We start from the raw sequence: 23,149 nt of genomic DNA on the forward strand, positions 1-23,149 counted from the left end.
TTTAGAAATTTTAAAATGATTGAGTGTATTGAGCCTTTGGGGATTCCTGACTCTCAGTTGGATTATGCTTTCTTAGTGTCCAGTGGTATTCGGCATGTTATGTTAATCCATATTTAAACTAGGGTGACCTCACATCCCGATTTGCCTGGGACAGTCCTGGTTTACACCTGTTGTCCCAGTAGAATTATTAATAGCATCCTCCGCCACTCTCAGTAGTGTCCTGGTTTGGAAGATTAAATTCTATCATCACCCTAATTTTGGCTCCTAAAAACTTTCAAGAATATACCAGACTTTCTTAATTGTTTCAATTTATAGTTATTTTACACAATTTCGAGACCCTTTCTTCTTTCTGTCCCATTTTTAGCATCCTTTGAACTTTAGATGGCTCCTGACAGAACCCGAAAGCCAATGGTGAGACAAAGAGGACTGCATCACACAAAGAAAACTATTGTTCATTAATAACACATATTAAATAATTAGCGTCCTTTGCTAATTAGTAATATTTTAATTATTCTGGTTGCATTTCTATTAATCAGCTATATGATTAATTCAATTGCATTATTAAGTATTTAATGAGTGCTAATGGTTTGATAGCACATACCTTCATAGCCAAAGAGAAGTAAAAACAAGAAGCCTTCTATCTTGCGTGGCATTCTCCCCTTGTCCTTGGCTGCTGCTCTTCCTTATCAAAGTGGAGAGCTTTCCTAGGAACAGAAGCTTAACTTGAGCACTGGCCTCATTAAGCATCTTATTCCATTTAGTTCTTAGGGCTTTGGCTGAGCCCCGCTAAATTAACCCACATAGTTACCTACCTCAACAAGTCTCAGAGAGGAAGCTAATGTCAACTGAGGTCAGTTTAGCAAAGGAAGATACTACTGGCTTTATTCTATGTTTAAATGTAAGTGAAGCAGAGGAGGAAAATAGAAACTAGCATCAGAAGACCCAGGTCTTAATCCTTTCTCTGCCATCATCTTCTAGGGGGTGACCTTGAGCAATTTCCTGCCAAGTAAGAACTAACTTCTTGAATTCTATGAAAATGACATGGATTCCCCTCTCAGAAAGCAAGTTGGCATCATGTTTATGCCTATTTACTCAGGAAAACAGTAATTGGGAGGGTGGTCAGTTACAGACAAAGATTTACGTTGCTGTGTTGTTATAATAAGACAAAATTGGAAACAATCTACATGGTCATCAAGGTGGGGATTCAGAACACCAAGCAGGATTAAGAGCACAGATTCCCAGGACAGACTGGACTGGATGCAAATCCCAGCTCAACCAGTGGTAATGTGGCCTTGAGAAAGACAGGTAAGGTTTTTCTGTGCCTCGGTTTTCTCCTCTGGAAGATGGTGAAAATAATGCCTACTTCATAGCGTTTATAGGATTAGGCTACCCACTCCAGAAGGGATAGGCTACCCCCACTTCAGTATTCCTGGGCTTCCCTTGTGATTCAGCTGGTAAAGAATTCTACTTGCAATGCGGGAACCTGGGTTCGATCCCTGGATTGGGAAAATCCCCTGGAGAAGGGAATAGCTACCACTCCAATATTCTGGCCTGGTTGCAAAGAGTCGAACAAGACTGAGCGACTTTCATTTCACTTCACAGAGTTAGTTTGAGGCTTAAATGGGATTTTTAATATATATATATATAATGTTTAACGTAATTAGTTATTATTATTGTACAGCCATTAAGAATAAAGTTGACGGGGGGTGGGGGGGTGGGTAAGGGGAGTTGCTTAATGGATCAGAGTTTCATAAAAATTTGTGGAGATCTTTTTCACAACAATGTGACTATACTTAGCATTTCTGAAATATACACTTAAAAACAGTTTTGTTTTTTTTAAAAAAAGTTAATGAAGTGATTATAACAACAGGGACAATCGTGTTACACTCCTGAGTTAGAAATGGACACAAATTTACCCACTGTATGAACAAAAACAATGTGGAAAAAATGCAGAGAAAAATACTGAGTTTCCCCTTCCCTTTTTATTTCTTGGCCACCATTATTCCACATCAACGCCCCAGGGTCCCAGAGACCTTTGCTTCATTCCTCTTGTAGAAGATGAAAAAGGTCAATATTAAAAAGATAACAATAAGCCCCCCCACCCCCTCAAAAGCGATGAATTAATACAGAGGAACAAAAAGGAACCAGAGTAATGTTCAATCATTCAGCTGGCATTTTGGGGGTGTCCACAAGCCTGACGCTTACTCTATACTATGCATGGCTTCTTCATACTTTTTATTTTATTCTTCATTAAACAGATGACGGTCTATTTAAAGTCTATTCAACAAACCCTACTGCAGCACTACAAAGAAAAGGACTATTTTTTTCCCCTCTGCTCTGTATTTCAGAATTTAATGGGAAAAAATTTAGTAGTAGAAATAATAATAATAAACCTTAATAATAGAACTGCAGTCAAAGCACTTCTATACTATATTTTAGTTGGAGACTCTGTGGGGGCGGGCTGCCCTGGTTTGTAGGGGAAGGGCGGCGCCGGGTGATATTGGTTCCCACGAGCGCTGGATTTCCCTAGGTTGCCCCAGAGTACCGAAGGAGACGTGGGGGTAGGACCCGGGCGGAGCAGGGGCGCCGTCGGGACTACAACACGGCTAGACCCCTACTTTTGCAGTTTCCTAGGTCGGGCGAGGGCGTGGGGATGGAAGGAGGGTAACTGTCACAACGCTTCTGCGATAAAATCATGCCAGAAAGTAGAGAAAAATGAAAAAAATAAAAGTTTTAACAGAGAACGAAAAGCACCTCGTATTTTCTTTCCCATTGTTAAGGAATGAAAAAACAGCCTTCCTGGCTTGGTTCCACTGGGGCTCGAACCCAGGACCTTCTGCGTGTAAAGCAGACGTGATAACCACTACACTACGGAACCTTTACGCAAGATGCTCGCGTCGTTACTTTATTCATAGTGTCACAAGGGAAGCAGAGCCTCTGCTGAGACCCCGCCCCTACGCCGTAACTCCGCCCCCACCGGGGCCCCGCGCCGCCTGCGGGATTTGGTGTTCGCGGCCGGGCGCAGGGGCTCCCGGCTCCGGGCTCCGGGCTCCGGGCTCCGGGCTTCGGCTCCGACGTCTGGAGCGCTTGCCCTCCGTGTCCTCTGGGTTTTTCGCCCTTGAGACCCAGGGAGGCCGAGGCGAGAGGTTACCCTCCTGGTGAGAGCGCCGCGCCACTAGTCAACCGTCCCTAAAATTTCCCGCAGCCGCGGCGTTCGCGAGATCCGCTCGGGGGGCGGAAGCGGACAGTTCCCGCGGTGCGGCCCCTTCTAGTAGATTCCCTCAGCCTGTGACGGACTCGCACTTTCGCACTTCCCCACTTTCCCCACGGGCACACTGAGCCGCTTCCGTCAGTACAGGAAGCCTTGAGTCCGGAGCAGGGCGCACAGGAGCACCAGGCGGAGGCAAAGATTCGGGCAGCGAGGGGCTGCGGGGGTGGGCTGTCCCAGGGCGGGGGGTCATTTTTATATTGATCTTCCTTTTGTCAGGTGTGGAAAAGGCAGCTGGTCAGTCGGCCTCTTGCCCTAGGATACAGGCTCCTAATGCTCCCCAGACCTTTTCCACTACATCCTTCCCCTCCTGAAGCCCCAGGTGCTTTTGTTTGAGCTTATTTGGGGAGGGGCGGGGGCAGTAGAGACCAGCCGCCCCTTATGCCTGGGGGGGCGGCGGGGTGAGGCAGGACCGGCCCCAAGACTTGAGGGGCCCAATGCAAAAGGAAAATATCAGGTTCCTTGATCTTAAGTTACTAAGAATTCCAAAATCATGACAGGAGAGCATTAAACCCAGCGCGGCCCGAGGGAGTGCAGCCCATGAGCCTGCTGCTGTGCTTCCAGAATTGTGGTCCCCAAGAAGTGCTGGGATCATCCATTATGAAGGGCGTGTGTGTGCTCTTTTTTCCTGGTTTTCATTGTCGGTTTCGTTCGTTTTCTCCAGTGCTTCTGGATGGATCTTCCTTACCATCCTAGGATTGCTCACCATCCTCAAGCTTGAAAACCCACTTAAAACCATTTGAGGGGCGTCTTTAAGTGGTGAGTTGGACATGGCTGAAGGCTATGACTGTCCTCTTCCCAGGCATCTTCCTCTGAGGCTGGCAGAATAATGGAGAAACGATACTGATTGTATGAAAGCATCCCCTTCGGCCAACTCCTGTCTTCCTGGGAAGGCCCCCTGGAAGAAACAGGTGGGTGGAAGGTGCACTAATCTGAGGGTGGTTATCTGGATTCTAATGCTGCCTTGGCTACTTACTAGCTGTCTTGAATGTCAGTTCACCTCCCAAGCCTCTGTATCCGCCTTTGTGAAATGTGTGGGTTGAACTAGACACCCTTACTTTCCCCTCTGGGTCTAAATGTTATCTCTACTTTCCAGGTTGGGAAAATGGAGGCGCTTATCTGGCCTGTTAAGTTTTTCCACAGGAGTAGTTAAGGGCGGGGTTAGGTTCTTTAGTACCAGGTTTCCTGTATCCTAATTAGCTCCCTGTAATGTTTACATGGGCCCCTTCCAGAATGCCTTTTTGTTGATACATTTCCAGAGGCCTCTTGAGCACTTAACACTGAGAGTGTGAGCCATGGGATGACTATGAGTGGACAGCCACTAGCCAGAGGATGAATTCATGGAAAGTCTGTGTTTCTTGCCAGTGAGCCATAATGACGATGCCTAATAATCGGTATATTTCACCTGTTTCCAAACCCTTGTCAGTTGAAAACAAGGCTGCCAAGAATTAGGCCTAAATTGGACCCGCCAGGTGTGTTTTGGTTTGTCTCTATGGAATGCTTTGCCCTTTCTTGGGCTTCCTGTCTGCCCTTGCTCTAAGGGTTGGTTTGCCACTTGCAGGCTTTGGCCGGGTTCCCACACATAGAAAAGAGGCTGGTGCACCTCTGATGCACGCGACATAGGATTCTGCCTTTAGTGAAAAGGAAGGAGACTTCTGTTACACTCCCCAGCTGCCTTCAAGGTGTATTCACAGCCTCTGTTATTAGTAAAGTGCTATATGGTTTACAAAGCATTTTCACATCCATTCCTATGAGGTAGCCATGATAACTACTACTATCTCCATTTTTCAGCTGAAGAGTTCCAGTGCTTTGCCGAGACCATTCTGCTGGTGAGTGGCAGGGCGGGGCTCATACTCACTTTTCTGATAGCCATGTGATTTGGGGAGGTCCTTATTCCTAAAGGCTACATGTTGTTTGTATTAAGAGTGCCATTGGTCTCTTATAATATCTTGTCTTTTATAATCTGTTTCAACTGGAAGATAATTGCTTTACAATGCTGTGTTGGTTTCTGCTATACAACAGCGAGAATCAGCTAGAAGTTTATATATGTCCTGTTTCTTTTGTGCCTTCCTGCCACCCTCTTTTGTAATTTTTTAAATGAAATCCTCAAAAGCTGGAACCAATAGCCTGTAGCCAATCACTGTTGATGACTTTCACCTTGACACTACTAGCGTCACGGCTAGTGCCACAGCTGGCCACAATTTCACCTTGCACTTCAGTCTATGCAGTTAGATTTGTGAGGCCTGTCACCCCCAGGTCTGCCCATAATAGCTGAACAACTACCAGAGAAATAGATACACTAGCAAATAAAGACAAGAAGTCTCTTTAAACTTTTTGAGTCCTCTGATTTCTCAGAAATTTGGTATGGTTTCCCCAGCATTAGGCCTCACTGATGGAGGGTGACTCAACCAAGGAAACCACGGCTCCAAACATTCAGCTGATTTAGGAAGCTCCACTGACCTGATTTCATTTAAACGTGATTGTATTCCTTCAGTGTTTTTTCAAGTATTCACTAAGGAAAAGGAGTGGTTACCTTAGTATGGCAGAGTTCCCCTTATTTTTCCCTTTTTAAAGCTCATCAAGACATTTGAAACTAGTCTGTTGGAATGGGTGTTTTTTTTTTTAAACAAATTTGTTTATTTTGTTTTTGGCACTGCTGGGTCTTCATTGCTACGTGGGCTTTTCTCTAGTTGCAGAGAGCAGGGGCTACTCTTGGATGCTGTGCAAGGGCTTCTCATTGTGGTGGCTTCTCTTGTTGCGGAGTATGGGCTCTAGGGCACGTGGGCTCAGTAGTTGTGGCTCCCCGGCTCTAGAGAACAGGCTGAGTAGTTGTGGCGCATGGGCTTAGTTGCTCTCCAGCATGTGGGATCCTCCCAACGTAGGGATCACACCCATGTCTCCTGTATTGGCAGGCGGATTCTTTGCCACTGAGCCACCAGGGAAGCCCTGGAATAGGTATTTGTTACTTTTTGCCCACCTACCTTTTCACAGTCGCTTACGTCACTCTGTCTTCTCACCCAGTTCAAGTTCTGTGGTCATTTTTATCACTCCTTTGCCTCTTGGTTGCTTGTCTTTGTTGGCAGAACCAGTTTGTTAAATCCAGCTCTTTCCCAACTCCACCTCTGAATATGGCCCCAGGAGGAATACACCTTCAGGCCTACTGATTTCACATTAAATTCTTGACAAAGTACCTCAGTGTGTTCTTAATGCAGCCCAGAATTATGTCTGCTTTCCCTGTTCATTTGTTTTCCACCTCACCTAGAGGACAGGTTCTTGTCTTCTCTCCCTAAATTTCCTGTACCTCCTGCCTCAACCTCACCTACGACTGATGACCTTGCTTCCTTATTTCCATGAAAAAAAATGGAAGCAAACTGAAGAGGGGTAGTACCCCTCACATCTGCTCACTTGCCTGCATTTGTGCCCTTTTAGCTCTAGACCTGGCCCTGCCTCTAGATTAGGGCTTTCTGACCACAGCCCCGTTGACATTTGGAACTGGGGAACTCTGTTGTGGGGGAGCTGTCCTGTGTAATGTGAGACGTTTCACAGCATCCCCGGCCTCTACTCACTAGATGCCGATAGCACCATTCCCCAAGTTGTTAGAACCCAAAATGTTCCCTGGGGGCTGTTTGGAGCTGTCTGGAGAGGCTCTGGGCTCTCATGACTGGGGTGGTGGGGCTAGTGTGCTGCTAGCATCAGTGTGTAGAGAGGAGAGATGCAGTGAACCATTCTACAATGCACAGGACAGCCCCCAGCACAAGAAATATCTGTGGCCCCCAAGTCACTAGTGCCCTGGTTGAGAACTCCTGCCCTAGAGGACTTGTCTGCATTCCTGTCGACACCCAACCACCTGCTGTTGCCTATTCAAGGAAAGTACCCTACCACCTCCCTTCTTTCTCCTTCATTATTATTTACTTTCTCTCTATTGGATCATTCCTGTCAGCATACAAACATGCTTTAATTTTTCTCATTCTTAAAAATCATCTCTTAATCTCATTTCCACCTCAGCTACTCCCATTTCTCTGCTTTCTTTTATAGAAAAAAGAAAAACTCTTAGAAAATATGTCCCTAGGTGCTCTCTCCAGTACCTCTTCTCCTTGTGGAAGCGCTTACCCCTCCCAGCTTTTTTTTTGTTTGGTTTTTGTCCTCCCAGCTTTTAGGATGCCACTCTCCTGATTTTGTTTCTTACCTCACTGGTCACCCCTTCTCAGTCTACCTTTGCTAGATCTCATCTCTTAGACTTTAAACATGGGTGTTCCACAGGCCTCAGTTTGTGGATGTTTCTATTCATTATCACCACTCTGGTGATCTCATTTAATCTAATGACTTTAAATATGGTCGATAACCTAGATGACTTTCAAATTTATGTCTCTAGTCCAGACTTTTCTTTCAAACTCCCAGTCTTCCTGCAAAACATGTCCATTTAGATGTCTAATAGGTATTTCAGTCCTGTTCTGCCTGTGTCTTCTCCTTTCTTAGTCTTCCTTATCTTCCTTGTCTCAGATAAGGGCAACCTCATCTTTCTACATTTTTCTTTCTACATTTAGGCCTAAAATGTACATTTTACATTTTTCTACAAAATTGTACATCTTTCTACAGTTAGGCCTAAAATGGAGAGAAAAATGGAAGAAATCATACTTGATTCTTTTTCCCCTCTCACACTTCAAATTTAATCTCACTTGCAAATCCTTTTGTCTATACCATCAAGATCTATCTAGAATCTAATCACTTTCTACCATCTGCTCTGCTACCATACAAATCAAAGTCACCATCATTTTTGTCTGGATCATTGCCAAGAACCTCATATTCTGGCCTCCCAGCTTCTGCTCTTTTCTCCCTACAGACTATTCTTCACACAGTAACCAGAGTGATCTTTTTTATTTTTATTTTTTTAAAGTCCTACTTGCTGGGCATCTTCTCTCAGGCCTTGTCACCTAGGGATTTTTTAAAAAACTTTATTTATTTTTGGCTGTGCTGGGTCTTCATTGCTGCGTGGGCTTTTCTCTAGTTTCAGCAAGTGGGATCTACTCTCTGGTTTGTGGGCTTTTCATTGTGGTGGCTTCTCTTGTTGTGGAGCATGGGCTCTAGGGCACTCAGGCTTCAGTAGTTGTGGTTTTCTGCTTTAGAGCATGGGCTTAGTAGTTGTGCAAGGGCTTAGTTGTTCCTTGACATGTGGGATCTTCCCAGACCAGGGTTGAACACATGTCTCCTGCATTGGCAGGTGGATTCTTCATCACTGAGCCACCAGAGTGATCCTTTCAAGACCTAAGTTAGATCATGTCACTTTTCTGTTCAAAACACTTCAATAGCTCCCCACCTTAACTCGAATGGAAGCCAGAGACTTACACTGACTTGCAAGGCACTACATGATCTGATCTTCCATTTATTACCCCTCTGATCATATATCCTGTTACATTGCCTTACAGGACCACACTTGGCTGCTTTGTTGTTTTTCAGTCACCAAGTCGTATCTGAATCTTTTCAATCCCATAGACTGCAGCACGCCAGGCTCCTCTGTCCTCCACTATTTCCTGGAGTTTGCTCAAGTTCATGTCCATTGAGTCAGTGATGCTGTTTAACCATCTCATTTACTTTCAGTCTTTCCCAGCTTCAGGGTTTTTTTCCAGTGAGTCAGCTCTTTGCTTCAGGTGGCCAAAATATTGGAGCTTAGGCATCAGTCCTTTTAATGAATATTCAGGGTTGATTTCCTTTAGGATCGACTGGTTTGATCTCCTTGCAGTCCAAGGGACTCTCAAGAGTCTTCTCCAGTACCACAGTTTGAAAGCATCAATTCTTCATCCCTCAGCCTTGTTTATGGTCCAAATGTCACATCTGTATATGACTACAGGAAAAATCATAGCTTTGACTATATGGACCTTTGTTGGAAAGTGATGTCTACTTTTTAATACGCTGTTTAGATTTGTCATAGCTTTCCTTCCAAGGAGCAAGTGTCCTTTTTTTAAAATTTGTTTTTAATTGGAAGATAATTGCTTTGCAATATTGTGGTTTTTCTGCCATACATCAGCATGAATCGGTCATAGGTATACATATGTCCCCTCCCTTTTAAACCTCTCTTCCCATCCCACCCTTCTAGGCTGTCACAGAGCACTGGCTTTAGGTTCCTGTATCATACAGCAAATTCCCATTGGCTGTCTGTTTTGCGTATGGTATGTATATGTTTCAGTGCTATTCTCTCAAATTGTTCCACCCGCTCCTTCCCCTGCTGTGTCCAAAAGTCTGTCCTTAATGTCTACGTCTCCTTAGCTCCCCTGTGAATAGGATCATCAGTATCATTTTTCTAGATTCCATATATATATGTTTTTTAAATTAAGTTATTTTAATTGGAGGATAATTGCTTTTCAATACTGTGATGGGTTCTGCCATACATCAATATGAATCCTCCATAGGCATGCATGTGTTCCCTCCCTCCTAAATACCCCTCTCACCTCCTTCCCTACCCCATCACTCCAGGTTGTCACATAGTACTGGCTTTGGCTTTCCTGCATCATATATCAAACTCCCACCGGCTATCTATTTTACATATGTTAATGTGTATGTTTCAATTCTATTCTCTCAAATCATCCCACCCTCTCCTCCCACTGAGTCCAAAAGTCTGTTCTTTCTGTGTCTCCTTTGCTGCCTTGCATGTAGGATCATCAGTACCACCTTTTAGATTCCACATATATGTGTTAGTATATGATATTTGTCTTTCTCTTTCTAACTTACTTCGCTATGTATAATAGGCTTGAGATTCATCCACCTCGTTAGAACTGACACAAATGCATTCCTTTTTGTAGCTGAGTAATATTCCATTGTATATATGTACCACAACTTCCTTATCCATTCATCTGCTGGTGGACATCTAGGTGGCTTCCATGTCTTGGCTATTATAAATAGTGCTGCAGTGAACATTGGGGTACATGTATCCCTTTCAGTTCTGGTTTCCTCAGGATATATGCTCAATAGCAGGATTGCTGGGTCATATTATAGTTTTATTTGTAGTTTTTTAAGGAATCTCCACACATAGTGGCAGTATCAGTTTGCATTCCCACCAACAAGAGGGTCCACTTTTTCCATATCCTCTCTAGCATGTATTGTCTGTGGACTTTTTGATGATAGCCATTCCAAAAAGTGTGAGATGATACCTCATTGTAGCTTTGATTTGCATTTCTTTAATAATGAGTGATTACCAGCATCTTTTCATGCATTTGTTAGCCATCTGTATATTTTCTTTGGAGAAATATCTGTTTAGGTCTTCGGCCCACTTTTTGATTGGGTTGGTTGTTTTTCTGGTATTGAGCTGCATGAACTTGTATCTTTTAGAGATTAATTCTTTGTCAGTTGTTTCATTTGCTGTTATCTTCTCCCATTCTGAGGGTTGTCTTTTCACCTTATAGTTTCCTTCATTGTGCAAAAATTTTTAAGTTTAATTAGGTCCCATTTGTTTGTTTTTATTTCCATTACTCTAGGAGGTGGGTCATAGAGGATCTTGTGATTTATGTCAAAGAGTGTTCTGCCTATGTTTTCCTCTAAGAATTTTATAGTTTCTGGTCTTACATTTAGGTCTTAAATCCATTTTGAGTTTATTTTTGTGTATTGTGTTAGGAAGTATGCTAATTTCATTCTTTTACACATAGCTGACCAGTTTTCCCAGCACCACTTATTGAACAGATTGTCTTTTCTCCATTGTGTATTTTTGCCTCCTTTGTCAGAGATAAGGTGCCCATAGGTGTGTGGATTTATCTCCAGGCTTTCTATATTGTTCCATTGATATATATTTCTGTTTTTGTATCAGTACCATACTATCTTAATGATTGTAGCTTTGTAGTATAGTCTGAAGTCAGGAAGGTTGATTCCTCCATCTCCATTTTTTTTCCCTTAAGATTGCTTTAGCTATTCGGTGTCTTTTATGTTTCCATATGAATTATGAAATTATTTTTTCTAGTTCTTTGAAAAATACCATTGGTAATTTGATAGAGATTGCATTGAATCTGTAGATTGTTTTGGGTAGTATAATCATTTTCACAATATTGACTTTTCCTATCCAAACATGGTATATCTCTCCATCTGTTTGTGTTGTCTTTGATTTCTTTCATCAGTGTCTTATAAATTTCTGCATACAAGTCTTTTGTTTTTCTAGGTAAATTTATTCCTAAGTGTTTTATTCTTTTGTTTGCAGTGATAAATGAGATTGTCTCCTTAATTTCTCTTTCTGATTTCTCATTGTTAGTGTATAGGAATGCTAGGGATTTCTGTGTATTAATTTTTTATCCTGCAACTTTACTATATTCATTGATTAGCTCCAACAATTTTCTCGTGGCATCTTTAGGGTTTTCTATGTAAAGAATTCATGTCATCTGCAAATAGTTTTACTTCTTTTTCAATCTGGATTCCTTTTATTTCTTTTTCTTCTCTGATTGCTATGGCTAGGACTTCCAAAACTGTGTTGAATAGTAGTGGTGAGAGTGGGCACCCTTGTCTTGTTCCTGATCTTAGGGGAAATGCTTTCAGTTTTTCACCATTGAGGATAATGTTTGCTGTGGTTTGTTGTATGTGGCCTTTATTATGTTGAGGTATGTTCCTTCTGTGCCTACTTTCTGGAGAGTTTTTTTTTTAATCACAAATGGCTATTGAATTTTGTCAGAAACTTTCTCTGTATCTATTGAGATGATCATATGGTTTTTATCTTTTAATTTGTTAATATGGTGTATCAAATTGATTGGTGCAGTTCAGTTCAGTCGCTCATTCATGTCCAACTCTTTGCGACCCCATGAACCTCAGCATACTAGGCCTTCCTGTCCATCACTGACTCCTGGAGTTCACCCAAACCCATGTCCATCGAGTTGGTGATGCCATCCAACCATCTCATCTTCTGTCATCTCCTTCTCCTCCTGCCCCCAACCTTTCCCAGCATCAGTGTCTTTTCCAATGAGTCAACTCTTCGCATCAGGTGGCCAAAGTATTGGAGTTTCAGCTTCAACATTAGTCCTACCAATGAACACCCAGGACTGATCTCCTTTAGGATGGACTGGTTGGATCTTGCAGTCCAAGGGACTCTCAAGAGTCTTGTCCAACACCACAGTTCAAAAGCATCAGTTCTTCGGCACTCAGCTTTCTTCACAGTCCAACTCTCACATCCATAGATGACCACTGGAAAAACCATAGCCTTGACTAGACAGACCTTTGTTGGCAAAATCATGTCTCTGCTTTTGAATATGCTATCTAGGTTGGTCATAACTTTCCTTCCAAGGAGTAAGCGTCTTTTAATTTCATGGCTGCAGTCACCATCTGCAGTGATTTTGGAGCCCAAGAAAATAAAATCTGTCATTGCTTCCACTTTTTCTCCATTTGCCATGAGGTGATGGGACCAGATGCCATGATCTTAGTTTTTTGAATGTTTTGTTTCAAGCCAGCTTTCTCACTCTCCTTTTTGACCTTCCTCAAGAGGTTCTTTTGTTCCCCTTCATTTTGTAGCATTAGAGTGGTATCATCTGCATATCTAAGGTTGTTGATATTTCTCCCAGTAGTCTTGATTCCAGCTTGTGAATCATCCAGCCTGGCATTTCACATAATGTACTCTGCGTATAAGTTAAATAAACAAGGTGGCAGTATCCAGCCTTGTTGTACTTCTTTCTCAATTTTGAACCAGTCCTTTATTCCATGTCCTTTTCTAACTATCGCTTCTTGACCTGCATACAGGATTTTCAGGAGACGAGTAAGGTTATTCCCATCTCTTTAAGAATCTTCCATTGTTTGTTGTGATCCACAGTCACAAGCTTTAGTGTAGTCAATTAAGCAGCTGCTGCTGCTGCTGCTAAGTCGCATCAGTCATGTCCGACTCTGTGCAACCCCATAGATGGAAGTCCACCAGGCTCCTCTCTCCCTGGGATTCTCCAGGCAAGAATACTGGAGTGGGTTGCCATTTCCTTCTCCAATGCATGCATGCATGCTAAGTTGCTTCAGTCGTGTCCGACTCTGTGTGACCCCATAGACGGCAGCCCACCAGGCTTCTCTGTCCCTGGGATTCTCTAGGCAAGAATACTGGAAATGGTTGCCATTTCCTTCTCCACAGTTAAGCAGAAGCAGATGTTTTTCTGGAATTCCCTTGCTTTCTCCATGACCCAGTGAAGGTTGGCAGTTTGGTGTCTGATACCTTTGCCTTTTCTAAATCCACCTTGAACATCTGGAATTTCTCGGTTCGCATATTGCTGAAGCCTAGCTTAAAGGATTTCGAGTATAACCTTGCTAGCATGTGAAGTGAGCGCAGTTGTATGGTACTTTTAACATTCTTTGGCATTACCCTTCTTAGGGATTGGAATGAACACTGACCTTTTTCCAGTCCTGTGGCCACTGTTTTCCAAATTTGCTGGCATATTGAGTCCAACACTTTAACAACCTCATCTTTTAGGATTTTAAATAGCTCAGTTGGAATTACGTCACCTCTCCTAGCTTTGTTCTTAGTAATGCTTCCTAAGGCCCACTTGACTTCACACTCCAGAATGTTTAGCTCTAGGTGAGCTAACGCACCAGACCATATTTATCTTAGTCAATAAGACCTTTTTTGTGTAGTTCTTCTGTGTATTCTTGCCACCTCTTTTTAAAAAAAAAAAAAATTTATTTATTTGACTGCTTAGTTGTGGCATGAAAACTCTTAGTTGTGGCACGTGGGATCTAGTTTTCTGACCAGAGATCAAACTGAGGCCCCCTGCATTGGGAGTTCAAAGTCATAGCTGCTGGACCACCAGGGAAGTCCCTTGCCACCTCTTCTTAAATCTCTTCTGCTTCTGTTAGGTCCTTACTGTTTCTGTGCTGTTTTATGCCCATCCTTACAAGAAATGTTCCCTTGACATCTCCAATTTTCTTGAAGAGATCTTTAGTCTTTCTCATACTATTATTTTCCTCTGTTTCTTCGCACTTTTCATTTAAGAAGGCCTTCTTATCTCTCCTTGCTATTCTGTGGAACTCTGCATGCAGTTGGGTATATCTTTCCCTTTCTCCCTTGTTTTTTGCTTCTTTTCTTTCCTTAGCTATTTGTAAAGCCTCCTCAGACAACCACTTTGCCTTCTTGCAGTTTCTATTTCTTTGGCATAGTTTTGGTTATTGCCACCTCTGTCCACAGTTCTTTAGGCACTCTGTCTACTAGATCTAATCTCTTGGGTCTGTTTGTCACTTCCACTGTAAGGGATTTGACTTAGGTCATACCTGAATGGCTTAGTGGTTTTCACAACTTTCTTCAATTTAAGCCTGAATTTTGCAGTAAGGAGTTCATGATCTGAGCCACTGTCAGCTCTAGGTCTTGATTTTACTGACTGTATAGAGCTTCTCTGTCTGCAAAGAATATGATCAACCTGATTTTAGTATTGATCATCTGGTGGTATCCATGTGCAGTCATCTGTTGTGTTGTTGGAAAAGGGTGTTTGCTATGACTGGTGTGTTCTTTTGGCAAAACTCTGTTAGCCTTTGTCCTGCTTCATTTTGTACTCCAAGGCCAAACTTGCCTGTTACTCCATATATCTCTTAACTTCCTACTTTTTCATTCCAGTCTCCTGTGATGAAAAGGACATCTTTTTGGGGTGTTAATTCTAGAAGGTGTTGTAGGTCTTCATAGAACTGGTCAACTTCAGCTTCTCTGGCATCAGTGGTTGGGGTATAGACTTGGATTACTGTGGTATTGAATGGTTTGCCTTGGAAACAAACTGAGATCATGCTGTCGTTTTTGAGATTGCACCCAAGTACTGCATTTAGGACTCTTTTTGTTGACTATGAGGGCTACTCCGTTTCTTCTAAGGGATTCTAGCCCAGCAGTAGATATAATGGCCATCTGAATTACATTCTCATTCCTGTCCATCTGAGTTCACTGATTCCTAAGATATTGATATTAATTCTTGCCATTTCCTGCTTGACCATGTCCTATGCACCTTGATTCATGAACCTAACATTCCAGGTTCCTATGCAGTATTGTTCTTTACAGCATCAAACTTTACTTTCACCACCAGACACATCCACAACTGACCATCGTTTCTGCTTTTGCCTAGCCATTTCATTCTTGCTGAATCTATTAGTAGTTGCTTGCCGGTCTTTCCCGGTAGCATATTGGACACTTTACTATGGGAGAGGCATGCATCTTGTGGTGTCATATTGTTCTGCTTTTTCATACTGTCCATGGGCTTCTCCAGGCAAGAATACTGGAGTGGTTTGCCATTTCCTCCTCCTCTGGACCACATTTTGCCAGAACTCTTCACTATGACCCTTCCTTCTTGGGTGGCCCTGCATGGCATAGCTCATAGCTTCACCGAGTTACACAAGCTCCTTTGCCATGACAAGGCTATGATCCAAGATCCAGGGTCTTGCCTGCTTACTGTTCCTCAAACACAGTAGGCCTTTTCTGCCTCAGGGCCTTTGCCCATGCTATTCTCGCAGCCTTTACTGCTGTTTATCTGTGTCACTGCATTGCGCTCTCACCTTGCTCAGGTATTTGCCCAAATACCTTCTCAGCAATCCTCCCCTGACTGCCCTGTTTAAAATTGCTATTTTCCTTTCCCTTCACCCTGGAAACTCAATATCCCCCTTTCCTGCTTTATTTTTCTCCACACTGCACCACCATGTAATTTTCTAGATATTTATTTGTTTCTAAATATTTTCTGCCCCTTATCATTCTCAATCAGAAAGTTCTGTGAGGGCATGGATTTGGTTTTGTTCACTGTTATAGTCTGTGGAATCTAAGTAGGACCTGTTACATAGTAACCATTCCATAAAAATATCTTGAATGGAGCTGTTCAAGATTGGAGATGACTCATGCTAGGTCAGTCAGTCCCAGTCAGAGCTTATTCTGGGCCTTTTGTGTGAATTCCTGAGAGGAGACATTTCCTTGTTCACCCTGGACTCAGTGTCAGATAATCCAGAGGCTGGGGATTCTGTTGCCATCTGACTATTACATGGTATCACACGGGCTCTGAGTTGCCTACAGCAGAAGCTTCTTGCCCCAGATATTTACTGCTCTTCCCAGGTGGGATTTCTACACCATTGCCCCACGGATAGGTTTGACCGAGTGACTTATTTTCAGCAGTTGGATGTGGGCACAAGTGATGTGCCTCACTTCCCAGCAGAGGTGTGAAGGTCAGCCTGTGGGGTGCTGCTTTGATATTTCCCCTTTGTTATGAGTATAGCAATGCCCCAGAGAGAGGTTGGCCCAAGTCTTAGAGGAAAGATCACATGTTACTGAACTGCAGCCAGCCTGCGCAAAACAGGAGTGAAAAATAAACCTTGAGAAGTGTAAACTACTGAGATTTAGGGTATAACATCATCTAAGCTGATTCAACACTTCTCCTAGTTTAAGAACAAAATATTTATTAAAGGATATTTGGTGGCCCAGAGGCTCTCCGGGAAGGCTGGCTTTGGAGACTCTAAAGCCAGGAATAATGTCTGAATATCATTGCAGGGCTGTACCAGCAGAGAGACCTGCCCATGGCTGCCCCTTTTGAATACAGACTTAGAAACTCAAGCCCGTGATGGGGTCCAGCGTCTCTGGCACTGCTGTCTCTGCAAACTAACTTTGGCGGATGACGGCTTTCATAATCCCTTGACTCCTTCTGTTGCTCTTTTCTAAATTGAGGTCTCTGGCAGAGCCTAGGTTACACACCTGTGCTCTGCTATGAAAGAGGCTGGGAGAGCAAATTTCTTGTTTCTCAAGGATTCAAATGTGGAGAATTACTGAAACATAGGGAGGATGTTGAGAAGTTAATGTGGGTGATCACAAGGTTTGAGAGACACCAGTTTGAAGCCTGAGAATAGACCCAACAGTGAGGAATTGGAGGTGAGAAACAGAGTAACCAGGTACTGTCATTTAAGGCCTTGACCAAGTCAGGCCTTAGGTCTCCTCATTGACTCTCCGCTGTCAGAAGGGTGCGTTTCCAGTTTTGCTCAGGCCAGCAGGAGTTGGCCTTACTGACTCTTGCAACAGAAGGAGTCCTGATGACTCATGTCTAGAATGGATGGGCATCACCACAGTGGGCTGGCAGTGCCTTCTTGGCTCAGACACTGGGAAGTTTTGTTGCCTTAGGTTCTGAGGAAATGAGGACAGAGGCTGATGGTCATGGGAATGGCTGCTCTGACAGCTCAGGGTTTTGGTTTTCTGGCCTGGAGAGCCGTCAGTTCTCAGATGTGGCAGGCCACTTGTCCCCGCTGATGACAGTAACCAGGATGGGTGAGGCTACAGAGTGGCCAACACACCTACGGCAGATACTGCTAGTTGCTTATTCAATATTCATTCTTCTTTTCGTCAGTAATAAAAATAAACATTTGTAGAATGCTTGCTATGTTAGAGACTGTTCAGACTCTTTACCCATATTAACTTATTTAATCCTCCCAAGAAACCTGTGAGAAAGGTACTGTTACTATGGTTAGTTTACAGAAGAGAAAACTGAGTCACAGAATAATTATGTAACTAAGTCACAAAGCTAAGTAAATAAAGGAGTAGGGTTTTACATCCAGGCCATCTGGCTCCATTATCTGTATTTAACCTGTACACCACACTTCCTGATTTTGTTTGACTCGGGAATGTGTCCAACTAGGATTGATTGCCTTGGTTCCCTTACAGTTAGAAGAGACTGTATGATGTAATTCTGGCCAATGACTTTTATAGAAGTAGGTGGGCTTCCAAAACCATTTCTTTAAAAGGAGGTTGACTCAGTTGGTATGCCCCATTTTGCCCTTAGCTTCACTTTCTCCTCAGAATGTACATAAAATGCTGGAGGGAGAGCAGCCATTTTGTGATCATGAGCTGGCAATTGTGAAGAAGAAAGCTACACTGCTCAGCAGAAAGAAGGAAGGTACCCGGGTCCCAGCCCCGAATTTACTACTTCCAGACTCTCGATTACATTTGAAAAGTGAAATTACTAATTTTTAATGCTGCTATTTAGTGAGAGTTTCAGTTATATGAAGGAAAATACAATCCCCACTGATTCAGTATTTCCACATTTCTCTCCTGTACCATTTTGACAGTGTATTTAATCTGCCCACCAGTTTCTGAGGGACTGCTCCTCAGTGTCTCAGTTCCTTTGTTTATTGTCACATACCTGCAATATGTTTACGAATTCAGTGTTGGGTAGTGTGGAGTTTTTTTTTAAAGTGTAGGACATGGCCCCATCTCAAGGAGTTTAGAGAACATTAATTAACCCAAAGGACTGATTTGTTTCAAGATGTTAATGGATGATAATGGCTTGATATGTTTTTCCTAACTTGGGATGTGACTGAATTTTTTATGTTATTGACTTTTAATTAGACTCTGTCTCTTCTCTCTTAAAGAGAAGGCAGGAGAGGGGACAGGGTGATATGCAAAAGCCCATCTATTAGGAAAGATGGCTTTGTGTGGTATTCCTCTTGACACCAGCTATATGTCATCTACAAAATCACCTGCAGTCACATTCAGTGCCCTTAGACTTGATAGATAGCCACTCAAGAGAGAAACAGATCAACTGAAAATACTTTGTCTCCCCCTCCCTTATTTCTACTATTCAAGATGCCTCCAGTTTCTAAAGTCACTCCCCTGGGACTGTGTAACTGAGCACAGAGCAGTTTGGCTACTCCCCAAATTGGCTACTCCTACAGAACCCTGCTTAAAAGGAAGTGACTGATAGTGGCATCCAGCCAATGCTAATTGGTGACAGAAATGACATTTCCCTCTGATTCTCCCAAACTTACTGTCTTTAGATTTCTAAGTGGATTCAACTGTGCACATAATGGGACTTGCCTATAAGCTTTCTTTATAGTTTGATGGGAAGATTTCAAGAGGGGTGGAGGTGTTAAATTAAGATCATCTTAGTGTTTTTGTTAGTGATTTTAAGTGTTTGTGACTTTTTGGGATACAATTAGGGTATAGTCTGAAGGCTATATATAATGATAAAACCAAGACCAATTAGTAGGTTGTTTAACGCAGTTAGAGGCTGTCTGCAGGCTAGCAGCTTTCCTTTGCTAAATCTTGTTAAAATGCAGTGGGTTCTATTTTGTGCAGAATGAGCAGGCTGCCATGACAACTGTCTGTGAATATTATTTCAATATTAGTCATAGGTTTACAGTGTTTGCCTTCGGGTCCAACGTTCATTCTAAAACCCAGATGCACATCTATTCTTAAAGGCGTTCTCCTGGACGTGTTTACAAAAAACAAAAACAAAACAGTTTCAACCAGCTGTTAATTTTTTTTTCTCTTCTCGAAGAGAAATTTCAGTGAATTCACACAATTGAAAATTGTAGATTTTGTTGCTGTTCTTTTCTTTGGAAAAGGTGAGTTGGATATGAATTTTTATTATGCTTGACTGTAGATTTGATTAAGTAGATTAAATAAGAGCCTGGAGATTACTCATATTGCCTGTCTTTAGTTACTTGCCCACCTGAACTCTCCCTTTTACTGGGAGAAGAGGATGTGTGAGCTGCCTAGGCCTGTTTTGTGTGCCTAGCCCTGGGCAGTCATTGTTGCTTGGCAAGTGGGCTCATGCTGATTGAATTAAGCCAGTTCAATCTCACACTTAGAGTGGTGTCAATCCCATGCAAACCACAGGGCTTAGTATAGGGACAGAATTGAGTTCAAAAAGGAAAATTGGGGTACTGTTGTAAGGAATCAAGGGGCAATATTTGTCGGCCACCTGGTTAGGCAACAGAATGCTGGGCAAATAATATTATTTTTTGAATGCTAACTATAAGCCAGGCACTACTCAAAACTGCTTTACAAGTGTATTGGTTAGAGAATGTGTTTGGCTGCATGTGATGAGGTAAGTGAAATAACAGGGACTTAATGCAGAGGCGTTGGCTTTTACCTCAGGTGACATTAGGTCAGGAAATAAGCCACTTCACATAATTTGTGTCCCAGGCTCTCCTTCAGTCTTTCTGCATTATCATTCTCAGCATTAGCCTCTTGTCCTAATGCACTCAAAAGGGCTGCTTCTCCTCTAGGTATTATGTCATGCTTCCAGACACAGTGGGGGAAGGGTAAAAGCAAAGGGCTCCTGACAGCTAAGTCTTCTCTTTTTTTTTAATCAGAAAAATGGCTTTTCTGGGAGCCTCAGCCACTAGATTTCTCCTTATATCTCATTGGCCAGAACAGAGTCACATGACCACCCCTAACCACTGGGGATCCTAGAAAATGACGTTTTGGTGGCTGGGCCCATTGCCATCAAAAGCAAAATTAGGGCTTTATTGGTATGGAAGAAAAGGAGAATAGATACTGGCTAGGCAACTATCCGTGGCTGCCACAGTGTGTATGAACCCATGTATTCCTTATATCAACTCAGTGTGAGCAGTGCTATTACTATCTCAGTTTATAAGAAGCAGACATAGAGGTTGTGTAATTTTCCCAAGCTCACACACAACTGTTAAGTGGTGGCTGTATAAAATGACCCCAGGCAATCTGACTGTGAAATTGAAGTCTCTGATGCTCCTAAGCACATCCTGACCCACAGACCAGGCCACATTTCTTCTCCAGGACGTGTATACACTCAGGAAATGTAGGCCTCTCCTAGAAATGGTAGCGGATATCTGTTTAGCACTTTATAGTTTATGAAGGATTTTCCACTTAGATTTTTCCATTTAAATATTATCCCCATTTTTAAAATGAGAAGGCACTTGGAGAAGTAATAAACATTTCCTAAGGTACCCGGCATGTATTAATAAGTGACAGAGCTGATATTTCCTTGAAATTGCGAGAATTTACTCCTGGTCCCCTTTCCTAACCCTCCTATTCTTCCATGTACAGAGACTTTTTTAATTTTTAAAAATGACAGTACTTTCTCCAGACCCTATATTAACTTTATAGCCTTCTTAGGAAAAACAGTGTAGAGAAATCTTGAATCTGCCACTAGCTAGCTCATTTACCTAGTATCCGTTTCACATAACCACATCAGCAGGAGCATGGCATATGAGGCAGACATACCAGTTTAGTGGCGAGAAACAGAGGCCTAAGTGGGGAGGTATTTGTATCTCATGTAATATAAAATCCAGAGTTTTAATCGAAATGTGAGTATATTCATTACAAATAGCTCTTATCTCCCTGTTAAAGTAAGAGAGTCATTAAACATGTAGAATTTTCCTGTTCTTAGTTACATCAGGTTAATTTGAATACATATCCTTAAAACTGTTTTGTAAATCCGACTTATGAAATAAGAATAACAATCCACCTCATTAGGGCAAATTCGTGAGGTTTTAGTACATTACTGATACATCAATTTGCTTATGATTGTTATTTCTTTCATTCTTTCCAAATATTTGAAATCTTTAGTTTATGACATTGTTTCATTTATATATCACAACATTCTCATGTTCTGCTGATACTGAGTTGACCGTGAAAAACACAAAAGCATTGTAGAATATATTTGACTTTAAAAGTTGTGGAAGAATGGGTTGAAAAAGAAACAGAGATTAAAAAAAAAAAAGCCATACTGTGTTACAGAGTAGTGCCTCTCAAAGTACACTTCATCGTCCCTTGGGAATTCATTAGCACTCCAGATTCAGGAGCCAACTCCAGACCTACTGAATCAGAACTTCTAGGGGCTGGGCCAGGCATCTGTGTTTTAACAGGGTCCCCAGGTTGTCTATAAGCATATCAGAGTTTGAGAAGCACTATTTTAGAGAGTTTTATGTAAATGAATAACTTTTGCCCTTTTGGGGATATTAGTGAAAATACTAACTTCAGCTTTATTAAACTAAGACTTATTAAACCCTAGTTTTTCCTTTGAAAGTCCCTAAATCATAGAGTCCACGTATATACTCCAGAGTCTAGAACAGTGCCTGGCATACAGTAGGGGCTCAACAAATATTTGTTGGATGAATATATGAATAAAACCAAGACAAGAGTAAGTATTCTTAAACAAAATTCTCTAAAAACCTTTCCAAAGTCTCCACCATAAACTTGTAGTCATCTGAGGCAATACTAACAAATGTTTTGAAAAGAAAGCCATGGGTATTTCCTAGGCCTTGCTTTAGCTAATAGTTTCAATATTCCTTCAAGAAACCAACTGTTCTTTGTTCTCTATGTTCATGAAAACAAACATGGTTGACAGGGAGGTAATGGTTGGCAACAAGTAAGCTTGGAGAACGTGGAAGCTACCTTCCCAGTAAGCAGGAAGTGGTTCTCTCATCCAGGTTGTGTTGTTCACATTCCATTGGCAGGTACAGTCATACCTGCATTCATCATTATGGAGTTACCAAGACAACCTTAAGAGTCATTCTAGAATCTCCATCTGGAAAATTCTAGATGAGGCTGAGGACTCCTCTTCAAGTAAGATCTGTAAGCGTGATGATGGATTGTGTCCTGAGTCTGCAGGTCAGGCTAAAAGATTGAACAACCAACAACATGAAAATCTAGGAGTTGTACTTTCCTTCAACCTTTGTGGAACTGGTTAAACTTAGAGGGAAGGGTAAGAACTCTTAAAGGAGCAGATAAATTGAATGAAATCTGGGTAGACATGGAGCCATATGTTCTTCCTGTTTAGTTGTTTGGCCAGCTCTAGTAGAGTTAGTGTTTTATGTATTGAGTGTGTCATACTTTAGTGTATGTAGTATTGAAGCTGTCTTTATTAGGGTAGAGTTGGATCACTCTGATGTAACGGGACGAGTACTGGCCACCAAGTCATAAGACGATGATGTTGGGAGGCTACTTAACCTATCTGGGCCTGACTTCCTCTCTCAGAAAATAAAGGGCCTTTCTGAACAAGTCCAGAGGACCAGAGTACCTTACCACATCACAACCTGGTGCGGGGCTCTGGGACATGACCCTTGTGATGATCTTGCAAGGGGACTCTGCTGTCTGGCCTAGATCGGTTTTGCCCAATTCCCTGGGCTTTGACATGAGAGGGGATAGTATAAATGTCTATTCTTTGTCTCACTTTTGTCTTGGAA

The 23,149-nt window shown here is 42.3% G+C and overlaps 1 protein-coding gene and 1 non-coding gene across 27 annotated transcripts in view; one reads left to right on the forward strand and one right to left on the reverse strand.

Annotated features, from left to right (window-relative positions):
- Positions 1 to 2,805: 2,805 nt before the first annotated feature.
- Positions 2,806 to 2,878, reverse strand: TRNAV-UAC (transfer RNA valine (anticodon UAC)). The gene has a single exon. It is a non-coding gene; the product is annotated as a tRNA-Val (tRNA).
- A 91-nt stretch (positions 2,879 to 2,969) lies between these two features.
- Positions 2,970 to 23,149, forward strand: part of PPEF1 (protein phosphatase with EF-hand domain 1) — a 147,528-nt gene continuing 127,348 nt past the window's right edge. For 7 of the 26 annotated variants that reach the window (XM_070289812.1, XM_070289833.1, XM_070289817.1 and 4 more), the window contains exons 1-3: positions 2,970 to 3,158; positions 3,933 to 4,179; positions 5,060 to 5,097. The gene's annotated coding sequence lies outside the window, so the exon portion shown is untranslated. Of the gene's footprint in view, positions 3,404 to 3,932; positions 4,180 to 5,059; positions 5,098 to 23,149 lie in introns of all 26 variants that reach the window. The other 19 variants (XM_070289838.1, XM_070289820.1, XM_070289835.1 and 16 more) reach the window with 13 other exon arrangements.

This window comes from Ovis canadensis, chromosome X (genome assembly GCF_042477335.2).
Source record: "Ovis canadensis isolate MfBH-ARS-UI-01 breed Bighorn chromosome X, ARS-UI_OviCan_v2, whole genome shotgun sequence".
Lineage (NCBI taxonomy): Eukaryota > Metazoa > Chordata > Mammalia > Artiodactyla > Bovidae > Ovis > Ovis canadensis.